Raw genomic sequence first — 17,474 nt, forward strand, 5'->3', positions numbered from 1 at the left:
TGTTTAGGAAGACACAAATAAGTTGTGTGCATGTAATATAAAAACCATAAACAGTATAAACTGTCCAAAATATATTATCAATGTTTCTGTATATTATCAATGTTTACTGTAGACAGAACATTCCAATATGGGCCTTAAACTGTTAATGTCAAACTCTAACTCTGGTGGCCTATAAGTAAAAAATTTCTCCATTAACCTCTCTTTTGAGAATGTATGTCAGTATATTAAAAAAAACTGTACCAGCTTTATATTGTGGTATTTAATTATGTATACTACTATGGATCCACAATGATTATCAGTAGTCTAAAAACAGAAGACTTTTTTCCTTTTAAAAAACATATTAAAGAAAACAAATAAAAACAAAGCTTAAGCATAGGGCTTATGTTCTTAGCTACTTCTAATACTGTGCAAAGCATTAAAATGTCACAAATTGGCTGGCTACCATCTTTATTGCTATCTTACAATAACAATGTCAGTATAGGACACTTTAGTAACTCCTTTCTATACAAAATCAAAAGGGACTAACAGTCTCTCCCTATGACTAGTCAAGTTTAAGCAAGAGTAACAATTTTCAGAAAAATGAACTTTGCAAGTGTTATGCACCATGTGCCAGCCTATTATTACTATCCAAAAATGAAGTAGCATGGATAAAATGTGAATGGAAAAGCATTTTACCTGCATATTCCAGAGTTCAATATTCTTTGTTTCTTGATAAAATCACTAACACCTAAAAGAGAACAGGAATCTGGACTCTCAGGACTGTGTTGGATGCTGAAGTCATCAGATCTTGAAGGGGAAACAACCCCGAACTCAGGTCTTAGCAGCTAAAAGGAGGAAATTATTTTCATGTGTTTTGTATTAATATACTAAAACAAAAATTTAACAAAACTTTTATTACAGACCCTACTCAGTCCTTTCAATATTTACTAGATGAGACTGAAATGAAATTTACTGCTACTCAAGCTATAATGTAGATTTGATTTCATGACCTTTATGAAGGCTAAATTATTGAAGTATTACCAACTAGTGCAAACACCATAACAGCACAACTAAAATTCCTTATTTTAAATAAAGCCCACCTTTCTGAAATTTCAGGCGTAAACAAAAGTAGGTTCTATTTTACTGTACACAACTTTAATCTAGGGAACTTTTAGGCTAGAACATGAGATAGGTCAGAAAGTAAGTTCCTTTGGTTCAGGGTAGTAAAACATACGTTTTTAAGAAATGTTCATGCAATTCCTGATTAATTTTTTAGTGGTAACTTAATTGTTGATTGTTTGATTTCAAGGCATCCTCACTTTTCTTCCTCAAATATCAAAGTGCACATACTTATTTTTCTTAAGTGAATGAAAAGCATTTTTGTTTCAGTAATTTTAGATCCTTTTTAAGATAAGTAGAAACAGCTTAGGATCTCCTAAAAGCAAAACTAGCAATCACTAAATCAAACTGAACAATCAAGTCACACTAATACTGAGTGGAGAGTATAAGGTTTGGCACAAAGGATATTTTTATCATCTGGAGTAAATGTAAGGTAGACAAGTGAAGAGTTAAGGATCTGTGCAATCCATCAAAAGGAAATTATAAAGGAACTACTATTAAGAGTCAGACACTCTGCTAAGTGCTGGGAAAATACAAAGACAAAAATGATACAGTCCTTACTCTTAAGAAGCCTACAAGGAAGTACTGCAAAAGTACTTCCAGATTTTAAAAACAACAAAAAATTAATTAGAATCTCAACCATTTATGCATTTTCTTCTGTGACCATACAGTTTAATTCTTATAAACATGAAAATGTCATTTTCTTTAAAGAAATTTAGTTTAGCATCATTTTTTGCTCAGAAGCATTTCTGCAGTAATTTTACCTATCTCATACATGAACCACAATGATATATGATAAATAATTTGTTCATATAATAAAATAAGCTCAAGGGAATCACATGTAAATGCAGCTGTGAATATTTTAATTCAAATAATTACTTAAATTTTATAACTATTTGAATTAAAATATTCATAGTTGCAAATAAGATACATAACAATAATAAAAATTAAATAAAAGCTATTAAAAAAGGATTTTTATATCACTAAATATATTTTAAATGATTAAGATATGGTCAGCAAATCTAGGAAGATATACCCCAAACTATGTATTATGTCCAGTTACTTAAAACCGCACATACTTACACACACAAACCTTTGTCAAGACTTCAATTACTGGGTGAATAAATTCAAATATTTAAGCACCTACTATGGAAATGGTGCATCCTAAATATTGGGAATGTAAAGACCGAAAGTAAATAATCCTAATTCTCAAGAAACTTGCAATCTACTTATAACTTCTACAATGAAATTACTCTTGTTAAAGACTTCTGGAAAGAGAAAATTCAAGAGAACTCAAAAGGTAGACCAAATTGTTAGGAAGTTTTTCCTCAGATCAAGTTATTATGTTCCTATCTCTAACTTTTATCCACTGATTAATCTGTCTGTTCAATATGTGAAAGCATTCATTACATTTACATATTATATATATATATATATATGTGTATATCTAAATATAAATAAAAATAATTTTCTCTACTAAGTCTTTTCATCTTCTGGTGAAACATTTACAGTCATCCTTTAAACCAAGAGATTAAAAATATTCAAGCCCAACCATTCCATCAGTTCCAATATACTTTAACCATTCTATACCTATCCTGACTGTTTTTAATTGTTGTTGTTCTCTAATAATATTCATTCAAACTATATTCAATCAATTTGTCTTATAACAAAGAATATGTATTTTATAAACATGGGTAATAATATTTTCTAGGTTTTTTAAGTTATTTTAGGAGCTCTGAGAGGTAGAGTTTAATATAGTAAAAAAGAATACTAGACATTAACAGAAGATTTCTGCTTCTATCACCAACAAGCTAAATGATATCAGAGAAAAATCACTTACTTCTAGACCCTAATTCCTCCATTTGTAAAAGGAAGAATTTGGACTAGATGAAAATTAGAGTTTTTAAGGAAAAAAAAAGTGTTAAAGAAATGAGACCTATGGATGAAAAGATTGGAAAGGGAATTAATAGCTAATAAATACACAATCTTGAACCCCAAAAAGATTAAGATGATCCAAATAGAAGCCAAGAAATATTAAAGTCAAAATGTTGGGGAAAATCCCTATAAGAAGATCTTAGGCATCTCATAGCAAAAATAACTGAATAGAAAAATAAGAATATGGAGGGAAAAAATTAAGAATCACTGGACTATCTAAATGTCATGACCCAAAAAAAAGTACCTAGACATCAAGCTTCAAGAAATTTTAGAAAACTTCCCAGTTCTCTTATAACCAGATGGCAAAGGGGCACATAGAAAGAACCATTGATCACCTCCCCAAAGAAATCCAAAATAAAAATACCCAGGAATATCACAGTTCAAATCTCAAGCTTCCATCAAAGAAAATATACTACAAGTTATCAGAAGTAAAGAATTTAAGTGTTAAGGAGTTACACTTGGGATCACCCACAATTTAACAGCCAGGATATTCCAGAAGACAAAAAGAATTGAGCTTACAATGAAAGATAATTTATCCATCAAAACCAAAAAATGAAATAGAGAATTTTCAAGTATTTCTGATGAAAAGAACTTCCATATAAACTCTGAAGTGCAAACACAGAATTAAGACAAATATAAAAAAAAAAAAGTAGCTAGACAGGTTGGAAAGATTCATCTTTCTGAATTCAAATTTGGCCTAAGATAACAGTTATGAAAGCTCTGTGACTCTGGACAAGGCACTTAACCTTATTTGCCTCAGCTTCTTAAACTGTAAAATGAGCTGGAGAAGGAAATGGCAAATCATAATAAAATCTTTGCCAAGAAAATCCAAATGAGGATGATATGTGTCCCCTTAGGGTCCTACATCAACAGGGATGATAGAATCTAATAAGACAAAGCCTGGGAATGATTCTGCTATATTTTGATGATCTTAAGAGAAGATGAAGAGAAAGAAGAGGAATATACTGGAGGGAAAGGAGAGGAAAGAAGAGGAAAGTTAAGGAAAATCATTTCATGTAACTGGGGTACACAATTATTCATTATATAGAACAGTTGATAATTTAACCTCATTCTCTCTCTCTCTCTCTCTCACACACACACACACACACACACACACACACACACACACAGTCCATATATTTCATTTATTTCATGGAAAAGGCCTATATTATTTGAGTGCCTTACTACTGATTTAGAGACATGAATTATTTATATACAGCTAACACTTATTAATAAAAGAGCAGCTTCATTGTAGAACTTATAAGTAGATTGCAAGTTTCTTGAGAACTGGGATTATTTACTTTTGGTCTTTACATTCCCAATATTTAGGATGTACCTTTTCCATAGTGGGTTCTTAAATATTTGAATTTATTCAAATAGGAGGAAGTGGGAAGAATGGTTAGAAGAATAAATTAAGGGAGTGGATCAGTCCTAAGGAAAACCCTGAGAATGGACAAAAAAAAATTTTTATATACACACACACACACACACACACACACACACACATATATACATATATATATTTCTTTTAAGAAGGCAAAGAATCCTGGGGCGGCTAGGTGGCACAGTGGATAGAGCACTGGCCCTGGAATCAGGAGTACCTGAGTTCAAATCTGGCCTCAGACACTTAATAATTACCTAGCTGTGTGACATTGGGCAAGCTACTTAACCCCATTTACCTTGCAAAAACCTTAAAAAAAAGGCAAAGAATAGTAATCTAAAGGAATATCCATAAAATGGTGAATGAACCAGTCATGGAATATAATTGTGATAGAATATCATAATGTTATAAGAAAAAAGGGATGGCTTCAGAAACCTAGGAGATTTGTATAAACTGATGCAGAATGAAGTGAACAGAACAAGGAGAACAATTAACACAATGGCAATAAAATAAAGAGTGATATTATAAGACAAGGTTAGAAAGACTGGAGTTCAATTATAAAGAGCCTTGAATGAAAAGCTAAGGATTATAGAATGCAATCCAGATATTTAAACAATTAAGATCAGGGATCAGTCCCAAATATTAAGGAAATTAACCTGGCAGCAATGTGAATAGTTTGGAAGGGATAAAACTGAAGAAAAGCAGACTATGTACTACTATGTAATGAAGGTAATAAAGATCTGAACATACGAACTGTGGTTAAATGTTAAAAGCCACTGCAGAGATTTTTAATTGTTATTAAAATTTGCATCTTGGCCTGGAAAGACTTGCATGAATTTGATGCAGAGTGAAGTGAGCAGAACCAGAAGAACATTATATACACCTACAGCAACACTGGGTGATAATTAACATAATGGACTTGGACGTTTCAGCAGTATAATAATCAAAAACAATTCTAAAAAATTTAAGATAGATCCATATCCAGAGAAGGAACTGTGGAATTTAAATGTAGATCAAAGCTTACTATTTAAAAGTTTTCAAGAATTATGTCTTTTTTTCTATGTTTCTATTTTCCCCCATTTGGATTCGATTCTTCTTTCATAACATGATCAAGATGGATCTAAGTTTAGTACTATTATACTTGTGGAGCTTATTTAAATTGCTTTCTGTCAGAGGGAGGGGAAAGGAAAAGAAGGGAGAAAAATATAAAACTCAAAACCTTGGGAAAAAAATTTTTCACCTTGGCCTTTGATACCCACCCGTCCGACACTTTTAAATGGGATTTCAGTGAAGATGCACTATAACATTAATTAATTTATATTAGGTGAACAGTAAAACAGACAGGAGAGAATATCTTGTCTTTCTATCTCTCTCAGAAGCATGGTATAAGTCATAGAGGTCTGGCTAGCTATATATCCAATGGCAAGTCATTTAGTCTCTCAGTGTGCCATGAAACTAAAATTATGTTTGCCAATGCACATTAGTAAATGGAGCTTTAATACTAAGAGTTCCCTATGCCAATGAAATCACAGCACTGAAAATAGTCAAATGAAATAATGTAGGTAAAATGCCTTGCAAAAACTTTTGGACTGTGTCATTTTTCAAAGGTTTGTTTTTGGGGGATTTTTGCAAGGCAATGGGGTTAAATGGCTTGCCCAAGGCCACACAGCTGGTTAATTATTAACTGTCTGAGATCGGATTTGAACTCAGGTACTCCTGACTCCAGGGTCAGTGTTCTATCCCCTGTGCCACCTAGCTGCCCCAGAACTATGTCATTTACATAATAATCATTTACATAATAATTACGAATATTTGTTCCAAGTTACTTCTAAAAGGTGGTGGTGGTAATTGATGGAAATAATAATAACTAATACTTAAAAATCTACAGTGTTTTATCATTTCTGATTTTAGCTACCTCGTCTTAGAGGTAGATATTACACATTATTTTACAGATACAAAAATTGGGATAATGAAAAGTTAACTGGATTATTCACAGTCCCAGTTAATAAATGTGTAATTCACATCTTTCTAATGCCAAGTTCAAAACACAATACATTAATTAAACCACAAGTAAAATGGTTTTGCGTACTTGTTTATTTATAAGCCCCTGACATTCATAAGTGAGATTTCAAAATATATATATATATATACATATATATATATATATGTATCTCACAGTAGTTTAATTTACAAGAACCAACAATAATTTAACTAAAGAAAATAAATACATATTGGTATAGTTTAAAATTAACTTGATAGATGCTATTTTCAAATGTTTTCAGGAAACCTAAGTATTAATGTTTAACTAATGTTGCACTAATCAACTCCTCTCATAGATCCTGTGGCAAAGCCAGAGACTATGAGCATTCTAATCACTTTCTATTCATCACTATATTTCCTTTTAATCCCACTTTTTTCCTTATTCCCAACCTTTTCAATCCTGAAGTCCCTGTGTCCCATTCAGTGGGATGGAGGGACAGTGCCCTCAGTGATTTCCGTTTCATAATGAACTTAACTCTCTTTCCTCTGGATCTCTTCCTCTTGTGTTATTTCCATCTACTTGTACTCATGAGACCTAGTTTTTCCAAGATGACACTGCATCTATAACCATCTTCAACAATACACTGGATATTTCAAAAAAAAGAAAGCACAAACGCATTAAGTACAAACTAAAAATATCTTCCATCCACTCTCCCAATTCATCCCCTTTCAAACTTTACAATACAATATCTCTCTCTAGTTCATAATTAATTATTTTATTCAGGAGAAAAAAATGGAAGTGGGAATAATTTAGAAATTTCGGTGAAAGCTGCATGGCATCTTTTAGAGCCATGCTTTCCACATCTTGTAGAGAAAAAAAGCACTATAGGTAAAAAGACATAAATCTCTTTAGACATGGATAATGCCTAAAATATGACTTCCTTGACTATACTTATTTAGAAGGAAGAGCTTCTATTTGAGGAAGGAAATATGAATATGTTAAGGATTAAGGAGTAATAAGAATGCTAAAGGAAAAAAGGAAAAGGGGGAAATCAATAAAACATTTTTAAAATTCACATTAAAAAAAGAATTTAGAGAGGGACAAAAACAAGCAGGCCAGTTTGTTTTTTAACTGTCTTGTTAAATTTAATGTGATTTTTTTAAAAACTATACAAAATCAAAATTCAGTTGCATATCCTATCCTTTATTCATTGCATACTGAAATGTTCATGAAACAATGTTTGAAGTTTATCAATTCATTAGTGAGCTACTAATTCTTCCTTCCAAATACATTAGCTATTTAACCCTTCTTATTTCTACCAGGCCAAGGTTGTTTAGTACATACCTTGTAAAAGAGTCCATGCTATCTATCTCTTATCATCTTATCTTACACCAAGGTCTGTCCAATCTTACTTCTGAAAGTTTTTATTCAAAAGTTTTATTGAAATTTATTGAAAAAAATTTTATTGAAAGTTATTTTTATTTAATTGTTTATTTTATTTTTATTGAAACAATATATTTTGATTTGTCATTTTAGACAGAGCTCTGTGGTAGCTCAGTTTCATTTACTAAAACATTTATGCAATCCACAGGGGATTGCATAAAATCACACTGTAGCAGATACATTTTGGACAGTCTTGTCTTACACAAAGACCATTTACTATCATACTGTTTCCAAGCATATATGACATATATATACATGTATATGTGTATATATTAAACAACTATGTCCTCAGTGAAATTATAAGGTTCTTGAAGGCAAAAATAGTACTTTTCAAATCATCAACATTCCTGAGTAGTATAGAGGACTTTGGTAGAGGAAGAGAAACTGGAGTAAGCACAATAAGGTTAGTTAAATCTAAGCTTCACGTTCTTCATCTATAAAAAGAGGATAATTGTAGTGTCATTTTAAAGGAAGAAATCTTAAAAGTATAATTATATAAAGCACATAAATCTAAATAATTATTACAAAAAAGAATTAAAATATCAGGTGATTTGATCTAAGTTGCACAGAAGGAACAGGTAAAGCTAGTATTTGAATCTAGATCTTCTGACTTTATAGCCTGTATCTTCCACAGTACCGTGCTGATGTTAAGATTTTTGGAATATATTACTTCAAAAATTTTTAATTCACTAGAACAGGTTGCTCCAAATCATCTGGAAAAATTCATTTTCTAAGTGCTTATATTTACTAATGAAGAGCTCTGACTAGAAAATTGGAATCTGTCATCAAACTGCTCATAGAAAATATTTTATAATCATAATGTGAAATTTAGAGCTTAAATACTATTGTTATTCTTAGTTTAAGGCCTCAAAGATCAATAAGCAATTTATATTATAATATTGGAGCTGTTTTAAAAAGTAAGTAGGTAGTCTTACAATTCAGGGCCTAGTAACATTTAAGAGTTGAAAACAAAAATGAGGTTATTCTAGACTATAATCATTAAACTACTATTTAGTGCCTAAAAAAACTTGAGGCTGGCGTCCAGTTTGCCAAATAAAATTCTTGCCTTCCCACTCTTCCTCCCTTCTGCCTCTTGGTTTCCTTAAAAACTCAGCTTGAATTTTCTCTTCTACAGGGGGCCTTTCCTGGTCTCATTTCCTCCCTTCCTACAACTACTTATTTTTTTGGCTGGGATACTCTGTGTCTTCTGAGTATGTCTTTTCTGAATGCTGTGGTCATCATGAGGCTATGAGATCCTTGGGGGCAGAGATCAATGATGCTTTTGTCTTTCTTTGTATGTATGCACTTAGCAGAGTCTATAACATAGTTTATGCTTGTTGATTGGCCAAATGACCAATACTAACTGTTAAAACAGTCTAGACTCATGCAGGAATCCTTGGTACAAGTATTCATATTTCAGTGTAAACAATGTGACAGGAGTGACATGAAAACTCAGTCTTTAGAGAGAAAGAAAAGTTAAAACATACAGACTTAAAGCAAATACAATTGAAATTAATCTTAAATTAACCTATAAAATCAGTAATAACCCTCTTAACTGTAGTTCTTAACCTAGGGTAAATTAACTTGTTCCCCCCCCTTAAATATTATGATAACTATTTCAATGTAATTGTCTTACTTTTTAATCCTATGAATTTCATTTTATACATTTAAAAACATTTTTCTAAGAAAGAATTCAGGTTTCACTGGATTGTTAGAGTTCTATGACAAAAAATGGCTAAGAATCACTCTTACATCATTAAGATTTATAAATTATATAGTTTTAATACATTAATTACATCAGATAGTCAATCTTTTTAATTTTGTATCCTATCTAGTCACTAAATTTTATAAATTTGACCATATATTTATCAAAGATGTTTTGGATAGAAATCCTATTTTGGGCAAAAGTGAGACTTTTGAGAACCTCTCCAAATCTACATATCTCTGTATAATTCTATGTGGCAACAAAGTTCAATTAAAGGAACTGAGTCATCTTGAACACACAATTAGTACAAATATGACTTTAACTTCCTTGAGCCTCAATTTTCATCTCTATAAAAGTATAAAGGATGTATGGGAGGTGGAAGAAAGAGGAGAGACAGGAAGACTTGTCAGGGACCTGTAAACAATAGCTAATTAGCACCTCTGACATTAAGATTTCAAAGACTAGAAAACCATTTTTAAAATGTGTCTTATGGCTACTTCGAGGCAAGATGGCAGGGAGAGAAGACAGGCATAGTGCTAGTCTCCTGATCTTCTCTCCTAATCTTTCCTCATACATAATATGAAACAAACCTCTTAACAGAAATCTGATCTACAAAACCCAGAAAGAGAAACTAGATGATCTACCTCAAGCTTAGTCCTCCTGGATTGTGAGTGAGTCCGGGAACAGAGGGCAGACTCTGCCACAAGCACAGGACAGGGTCAGAGCCTGATCAGTAGGGTGGACTAGAGCCTGGAAGTCCAAAATCAGGGTAAGCCTGATTGGCCAGAGGGGCAACTATGGAGCAGAGGCATTGGTTGTGACACTGACAATCTAGATCCTGCCTGCAGAGCTAGAGGGTGAGTTCCAGATCCAGAGAGCTGCAAGCCATGCCTTCATTTCAGTTGAAACCTCTTCCCAGAGCTAAGAGCAGCAGAAACCCCCCTCAGCTCTGAATAGGGAGAGCAATTTGGACAAAGATAAAAGTACTTAACAGCTTCATACACCCCACCCCACCCCAGGGTAAGGGAAAGAGACTCAAATTAAGGTCACAGACACTCCAGAAAAAGCAACCAACAGTCTACTGGCCAGCCCACTTAAGAGTTACTAAACCCCTTGAGTAAAGCCTCTAGGAATATCTCAATATCAAACCTCTGTGAACCAGCCCCTCACCAACATAAGGTCTTAGGAAAATAAAGAAAGGCCAGTGGAAATGGAGGGACCATAGAAAAATTCCTAGAAGACCCTAACTCAGAGAGACCTAGAACATAGAAATAAGCATGCAACTAAAAAAATTAAAGAACAAATTAAAAAAACCCAATTAAATACCAAATTAGAAATTCTAAAAATTAAAGGAGAAATTAATAAAATTGAAAGCAAGAAAACTAATGAACTAATAAATAAAACCAAGAGCTGATTTTATGAAAAAAAACAATAAAATTGATAAATATCTGGTCAATTCGATTAAAAAAAAAAACCAGGGATAGCTAGATGGTGCAGTGGATACAGCACCTGCCCTGGAGTCAGGAGCACCTGAGTTCAAATTTGACCTCAGACACTTAATAATTAACATAGCTATGGGGCCTTGGGCAAGCCACTTAACCCCATTGCCTTGCAAAAATCTTAAGGAAAAAAAGAAAAAAGAAAGAAGAAAGAAAAAAACCAAATTACTAGTATCATAAATGGAAAAGGTGAAAATACCACCAAAGAGAAGGAAATTAAAGTAATTATTTGGAATTATTTTGCCCAACTATATGACAATAAATTTGACAATCTAAGTGAAATGTATGAAAATTTACAAAAATAAAAATTGTCCAGGTTAAGTGAAGAGGAAATTAAAAACCTAAACAACCCTATCTCAGAAAAAGAAATTCAACAAGCCATTATTGAACTCCCTAAGAAAAAATCTCCAGGGCCAAATGAATTCACAAATGAATTCTATCAAACATTTAAGGAACAATTGGTTCCAATTCTATATAAACTCTGGAAAAATAAGGAAAGACGGACTCTGCCTAACTCTTTCTATGAAACCAATATGGTGCTGCTGCCTAAACCAGAAGAGTGAATTATAGACCTGTCTCCCTGATGAATATAGATGCAAAAATCTTAAAATCTTAGCAAAACGATAACAAGTTATCACTAGGATAATACATTATGATCAAATAGGATTTATTCCAGGAATGCAAGGTTGGTTCAATATTAGGAAAACTGTTAGTATACTCAATTATATCAACAACAAAGCCATCAGAAATCATATGATCATATCAATAGATGCTGAAAAAGCTTTTGACAAAATACAGCATCCATTCCTATTAAAAATACTAGAGAGTGTAGGAATAAATGGACTGTTCCTTAAAATAATTAGCAGTAACTATCTGAAACCATCGACAAGCATTATATTCAATGGGGAGAGGCTAGAGGATTCCCAATAAGATCAGAGGTGAAACAAGGGTGCCCATTATCACCACTACTATTCAATATTGTTTAAGAAATGTTAGCTTCAGCAATTAGAGAAGAAAAAGAAATTGAAGGAATTAGAATTGGAAATGAAGGGACAAAACTCTCACTCTTTGCAGATGACATGACCTAGAAAATCTCAAGAAATCATCCAAAAAAACTACTGTAAAACAATTAGCAATTTTAGCAAAGTTGCAGGTTATAAAATAAACCCTCATAAATCCTCAACTTTTCTATATATGTCTAGCAAGATACAGCAGGAAGAGCTAGAAAGAGAAATCTCGTTCAAAGTAACCTCAGACAATATAAAATACTTGGGAGTCTATTTGCCAAGACAAACCCAGAATCTTTTTGAAAATAATTAAAAAACACTTCTCACACAAATTAAATCAGATTTAAATAATGGGGCAAATATCAACTGCTCATGGATAAGTAGAGCTAATATAATAAAAAAGACAATTCTACCAAAACTAAACTATCTGTTTAGTGCCCTACCAATCAAAATTGCAAAAAATTACTTTAATGAGTTAGAAAAAATTGTAAGTAAATTCATATGGAGAAATAAAAAGCCAAGAATTTCCAGGAGCTTAATGAAAAAAAGTGCAAAAGAAGGTGGCTTAGCCCTACCTGATCTAAAATTATATTATAAAGCATCAGTCATCAAAACTGTTTGGTATTGGCAAAGAAACAGAGTAGTGAACCAGTGGAACAGACTAGGTGCAAAAGCAGTGGATGATTATAGTAATCTGCTGTTTGATAAACCCAAGAGTCCAGCCACTGGGATAAAAACTCCCTCTTTGATAAAAACTGCTGGGATAATTGGAAGTTAGTATGGAAGAAACTTAGATTAGACCAACACCTAACACCCTTTACCAAGATAAGATCCAAATGGTTACAGGACTTAGACATAAAAAAACAATACTATAAGCAAGTTAGAAGATCAAGGACTAGCTTACCTGTCAGATCTATGGAAAGGGGAGCAGTTTATGACTAAGGAAGAGTTGGAGAACATCACCAAAAACCAATTAGATGATTTCGATTGCATTAAATTAAAAAGCTTTTGTACAGATAAAACCACTGTAATCAAAATCGAAAGAAATGTAGTAAATTGAGAAACAATTTTACAACTAATGATTCTGACAAAGGACTCATTTCTAAAATATACAGAGAACTGAGTCATATTTTTAAAACAAAAAGCCATTCCCCAATTGACAAATGGTCAAAGGATATGCAAAGGCAATTTACAGATGAGGAGATCAAAGCAATTCATAGCCATATGAAAAAGTGCTCTAAATCATTAATTATTAGAGAAATGCAAATTAAAGCTTCTCTGAGGTACCACCTCACACCTCTCCGGTTGGCCAATATGACCAGAAAGGATAATGATCATTGTTGGAAGGGTTGTGGGAAATCTGGGACACTATTACACTGTTGGTGGAGCTGTGAACTCATCCAACCCTTCTGGAGAAAAAATTAGAACTACACCCAAAGGGCAACAAAAATGTGCATACCCTTTGATCCAGCAATACCACTACTGGGTCTATACCCTGAAGAAATGGTAAAAAAAAAAAAAAAGGGTAAAAACATCACTTGGACAAAAATATTCATAGCAGCCCTGTTTGTGGTGGGAAAGAATTGGAAATCAAGTAAATGTCCTTCAATTGGGGAATGGCTTAGCAAACTGTGGTATATGTATGTCATTGGACACTATTGTGCTATTAGAAACCAGGAGGGATGGGATTTCAGGGAAGCCTGGAGGGATTTCCATGAACTGATGCTGAGTGAGATGAGCAGAACTAGAAAAACACTGTATCCCCTAACAGCAACATGGGAGTGATGTTCAACCTTGAAGGAATCGCTCATTCCATCAGTGCAACAATCAGGAGCAATTTTGGGCTGTCTGCAAAGGAGGGTGCCATCTGTATCCAGATAAGGAGCTGTGGAGTTTGAACAAAGTTCAAGGACTATTCCCTTCAATTTAGAAAAACACAGATATCTTATTGTCTGATCTTGTTACCTCTTAGACTTCTTGTCTCTTCTCTAAGGATATGATTTCTCTTTCATCACACCCAATTTGGATCAAGGTACAACATGGAAACAAAGTAAAGACTGACAGATTGCTTTCTGTGGAGGGGTGGGGAGAGGTAAGTAAGATTGAGGGGAAAATTGTGAAACTCAAATAATATCTTTAATAAAAATTATTTAAAAAAAAAGAAAAAGAAAAAATCTCCAGGGCCAAATGGATTCACAAATGAATTCTATCAAACATTTAAGGAGCATTTGGTTCCAATTCTATATAAACTCTTCAGAAAAACAGGGAAAAATGGAAATCTGCCTAACTCTTTTGATGACATCAATATGGTGCTGATACCTAAACTAGGAAGAGTTAAAACAGAAAGAAAATTATAGACCCATCTTCCTGACGAATATAGATGCAAAAAATCTTAAATAAAATCTTAGCAAAACACAATTACAAGTTATCACTAGGATAACACATTATGATCAAGTAGGATTTATACCAGAAATGCAGGATTCGTTCAATATTAGGAAAACTGTTAGTATAATTAATTATATCAATAACAAACCTATCAGAAATCATATGATTTTATCAATAGATGCTGAATAAGCTTTTGACAAAATACAGCACCCATTCCCATGAAAAACACTAGAGAAGTAGGAATAAATGGATTGTTCTTTAGAATAATAAGTAGTATCTATCTGAAACCATCAACAAGCATTACATGCAACACAGACAGGCTAGAGGCATTCCAAATAAGATCAGGGGTGAAACAAGGATGCCTATTATCGCCACTACTATTCAATATCATATTGGAAAAGTTAGCCTCAGCAATAAGAGAAGAAAAAGAAATTGAAGGAATTAGAATTGGGAAAGAAGAGAAAAAACTCTTACTCTCTGCAGATGACATGATGGTATACGTAGAGAATCCCCCAAAAAATCATCTACAAAACTACTAGAAAAAATTTGCAAATTTAGCAAAGTCACGGGATATAAAATAAACCCTCATAAAACTGCGACATTTCTGTATATGACTAGCAAGATGCAGTAGAAAGAGCTAGAAAGAGAAATCCCATTCAAAGTAACTTCAGACAGTATAAAATACCTGGGAGTCTATCTGTCAAGGCAGACTCAAAAACTTTTTGAAAACAATAACAAAACATTTATCACACAAATAAAATCAGGCTTAAATAACTGGACAAACATCAACTGCTCATAGATAGGCCAAGCTAACATAATAAAAATGACAATTCTACCAAAACCAAATTACCTGTTTAGTGCCCCAACAATCAAAATTCCAAAAAATTACCTTAATGGGTTAGAAAAAGTAGTAAGTAAATTCATATGGAGAAATAAAAAGTCAAGAATTCCAGGGATTTGATGAAAAAAAGTGCAAAAGAAGTTAGCTTAGCCTTACCAGATCTAAAATTATATTATAAAGCATCAGTCATCAAAACCGTCTGATATTGGTTAACAAATAGAGTGGTAGATCAGTGGAATAGATTAGGTGCAACAGCAGGAAATGATTATAGTAATCTGCTGCTTGATAAACCCAGAGTCCAGCTTTTCAGATTAAAAACCCTCTCTTCAATAAAAACTGTAGGGAAAATTGGAAGATAGTATGGAAGAAACTTAAGATTACACCAACACCTCACACCCTATACCAAGATAAGCTCTAAATGGACACAGGATTTAGACATAAAAAAAATTATTATAAGCAAACCTGTAGATCAGGGAGTAGTTTACCTGTAAGATCTATGGAAAGGGAAGCAGTTTATGACCAAGGAAGAGATGGAGAACATCATTAAAAACAAACTACCGGGGCGGCTAGGTGGCGCAGAGGATAAAGCACTGGCCCTGGAGTCAGGAGTACCTGGGTTCAAATCTGGTCTCAAACACTTAATAATTACCTAGCTGTGTGGCCTTGGGCAAGCCACTTAACCCCATTTGCCTTGCAAAAACCTAAAAAAAAAAAAAAAAAACCTACATAATTTTGATTACAATAAATTAAAAAGCTTTTGCACAGATAAGACCATTGTAACCAAGATCAAACAAAATGTAGTAAATTGGGAAACAATTTTTACACCTAGTATTTTTGACAAAGGACTCATTTCTAAAATATACAGAGAACTGAGTCAAATTTTCAAAAAAAAAAAAGGCATTCCCCAATAAACAAATGGTCAAAGATATGAAAAGGCAATTGACAGATGAGGAAATCAAAGCAATCATCCATAGTCATATAAAAAATTGCTCTAAATCATTACTTATTAGAGAAATGCAAATTAAAGCATCTCTGAGATACCACCTCACACCTCTCAGACTGGCCAATATGATGGGAAAGAACAATGATCAATGTTGGATAGGATGTGGGAAATCTGGGACACTAATACATTGTTGGTGGAGCTGTGAACTCATCCAACCTTTCTGGAGAGCAATCTGGAATTATGCCTAAAGGGAAACAAAAAATGTGCATACTCTTTGATCCAGCAATACCACTACTAGGTCTATACCCTGAAGAGATTATGAAAAAGGGCAAAAATATCACTTGTACAAAAATATTCATAGCAGCCTTGTTTGTGGTGGCAAAGAATTGGAATTTAAGTAAATGTTCTTCAATTGGGGAATGGCTTAACAAACTGTTGCATGTGTATGTGATAAAACACTATTGGTCTATTAGAAACCAGGAGGGATGGAATTCAGGGAAGCATGGAAGGATTTGCACGAACTGATGCTGAGCGAGATGAGCAGAACCCTAACAGCAACATGGGGGTGATAATCAACCTTGATGGTCTTGCTCATTCCATCAGTGCAACAACCTGGGACAATTTTGAGCTATCTGCAATGAAGAATACATCTGTATCTAGAGAAAGAATTGAACAGAGACCAAAGACTATTACCTTTAATTTAGAAAAAAAAATTATCTTGTTCTGGAATTTTGTGATCTCTTGTACTTTATTTTTCTTCCTTAAGGATATGATTTCTCTCTCATCACATTCAACTTATATCAATGTATACCATGGCAACAACGTGAAGACTATCAGAATGCCTTCGGGGGGGGGAGGGAAGCAAGAATGGGGGGGAAATTGTAAAATTCAAAATTAATAAAATCTTTCTAAAGAAACATAAATTTTAAATAAAAAGTGTCTTATGTATACATAAGTAAATATAAGAAAAATAAGGAACCTAAAGTAATGTAATTTTTGTAGGCCAACAATACTCCCTGAAAAAAAGGCAAAGAACATAATAAAAAAATATAAAGGTCATAATCAATGAAAGGAGTGCATTGTATTGAGATCTGAATGAGATCTAGAAGTCTAATACAACCATCCTCATGTTACAGATAAGGAAAGATAAGGCCAAGAAGATCAAGTAACCTATCCATAATCACAGATGAAGATCTAATACCTAAATCAAAATCTCACTTTAAATCAAGTTCTTTTAACCTAAAAAAACAGCAGTA

The 17,474-nt window shown here is 33.1% G+C and overlaps 1 protein-coding gene across 14 annotated transcripts in view; it reads right to left on the reverse strand.

Moving 5' to 3' along the window:
- Nucleotides 1-17,474, reverse strand: part of CYRIB (CYFIP related Rac1 interactor B) — a 203,044-nt gene that overhangs the window by 51,199 nt on the left and 134,371 nt on the right. For 8 of the 14 annotated variants that reach the window (XM_074202279.1, XM_074202280.1, XM_074202275.1 and 5 more), the window contains one exon: nt 676-824. The exons of the other annotated variants lie outside the window; for them this stretch is intronic. The gene's annotated coding sequence lies outside the window, so the exon portion shown is untranslated. The remainder of the gene's footprint in view (nt 1-675; nt 825-17,474) is intronic. 14 annotated transcript variants of the gene reach the window in all.

The sequence above is a fragment of the Macrotis lagotis genome, chromosome X (assembly GCF_037893015.1).
Source record: "Macrotis lagotis isolate mMagLag1 chromosome X, bilby.v1.9.chrom.fasta, whole genome shotgun sequence".
Lineage (NCBI taxonomy): Eukaryota > Metazoa > Chordata > Mammalia > Peramelemorphia > Peramelidae > Macrotis > Macrotis lagotis.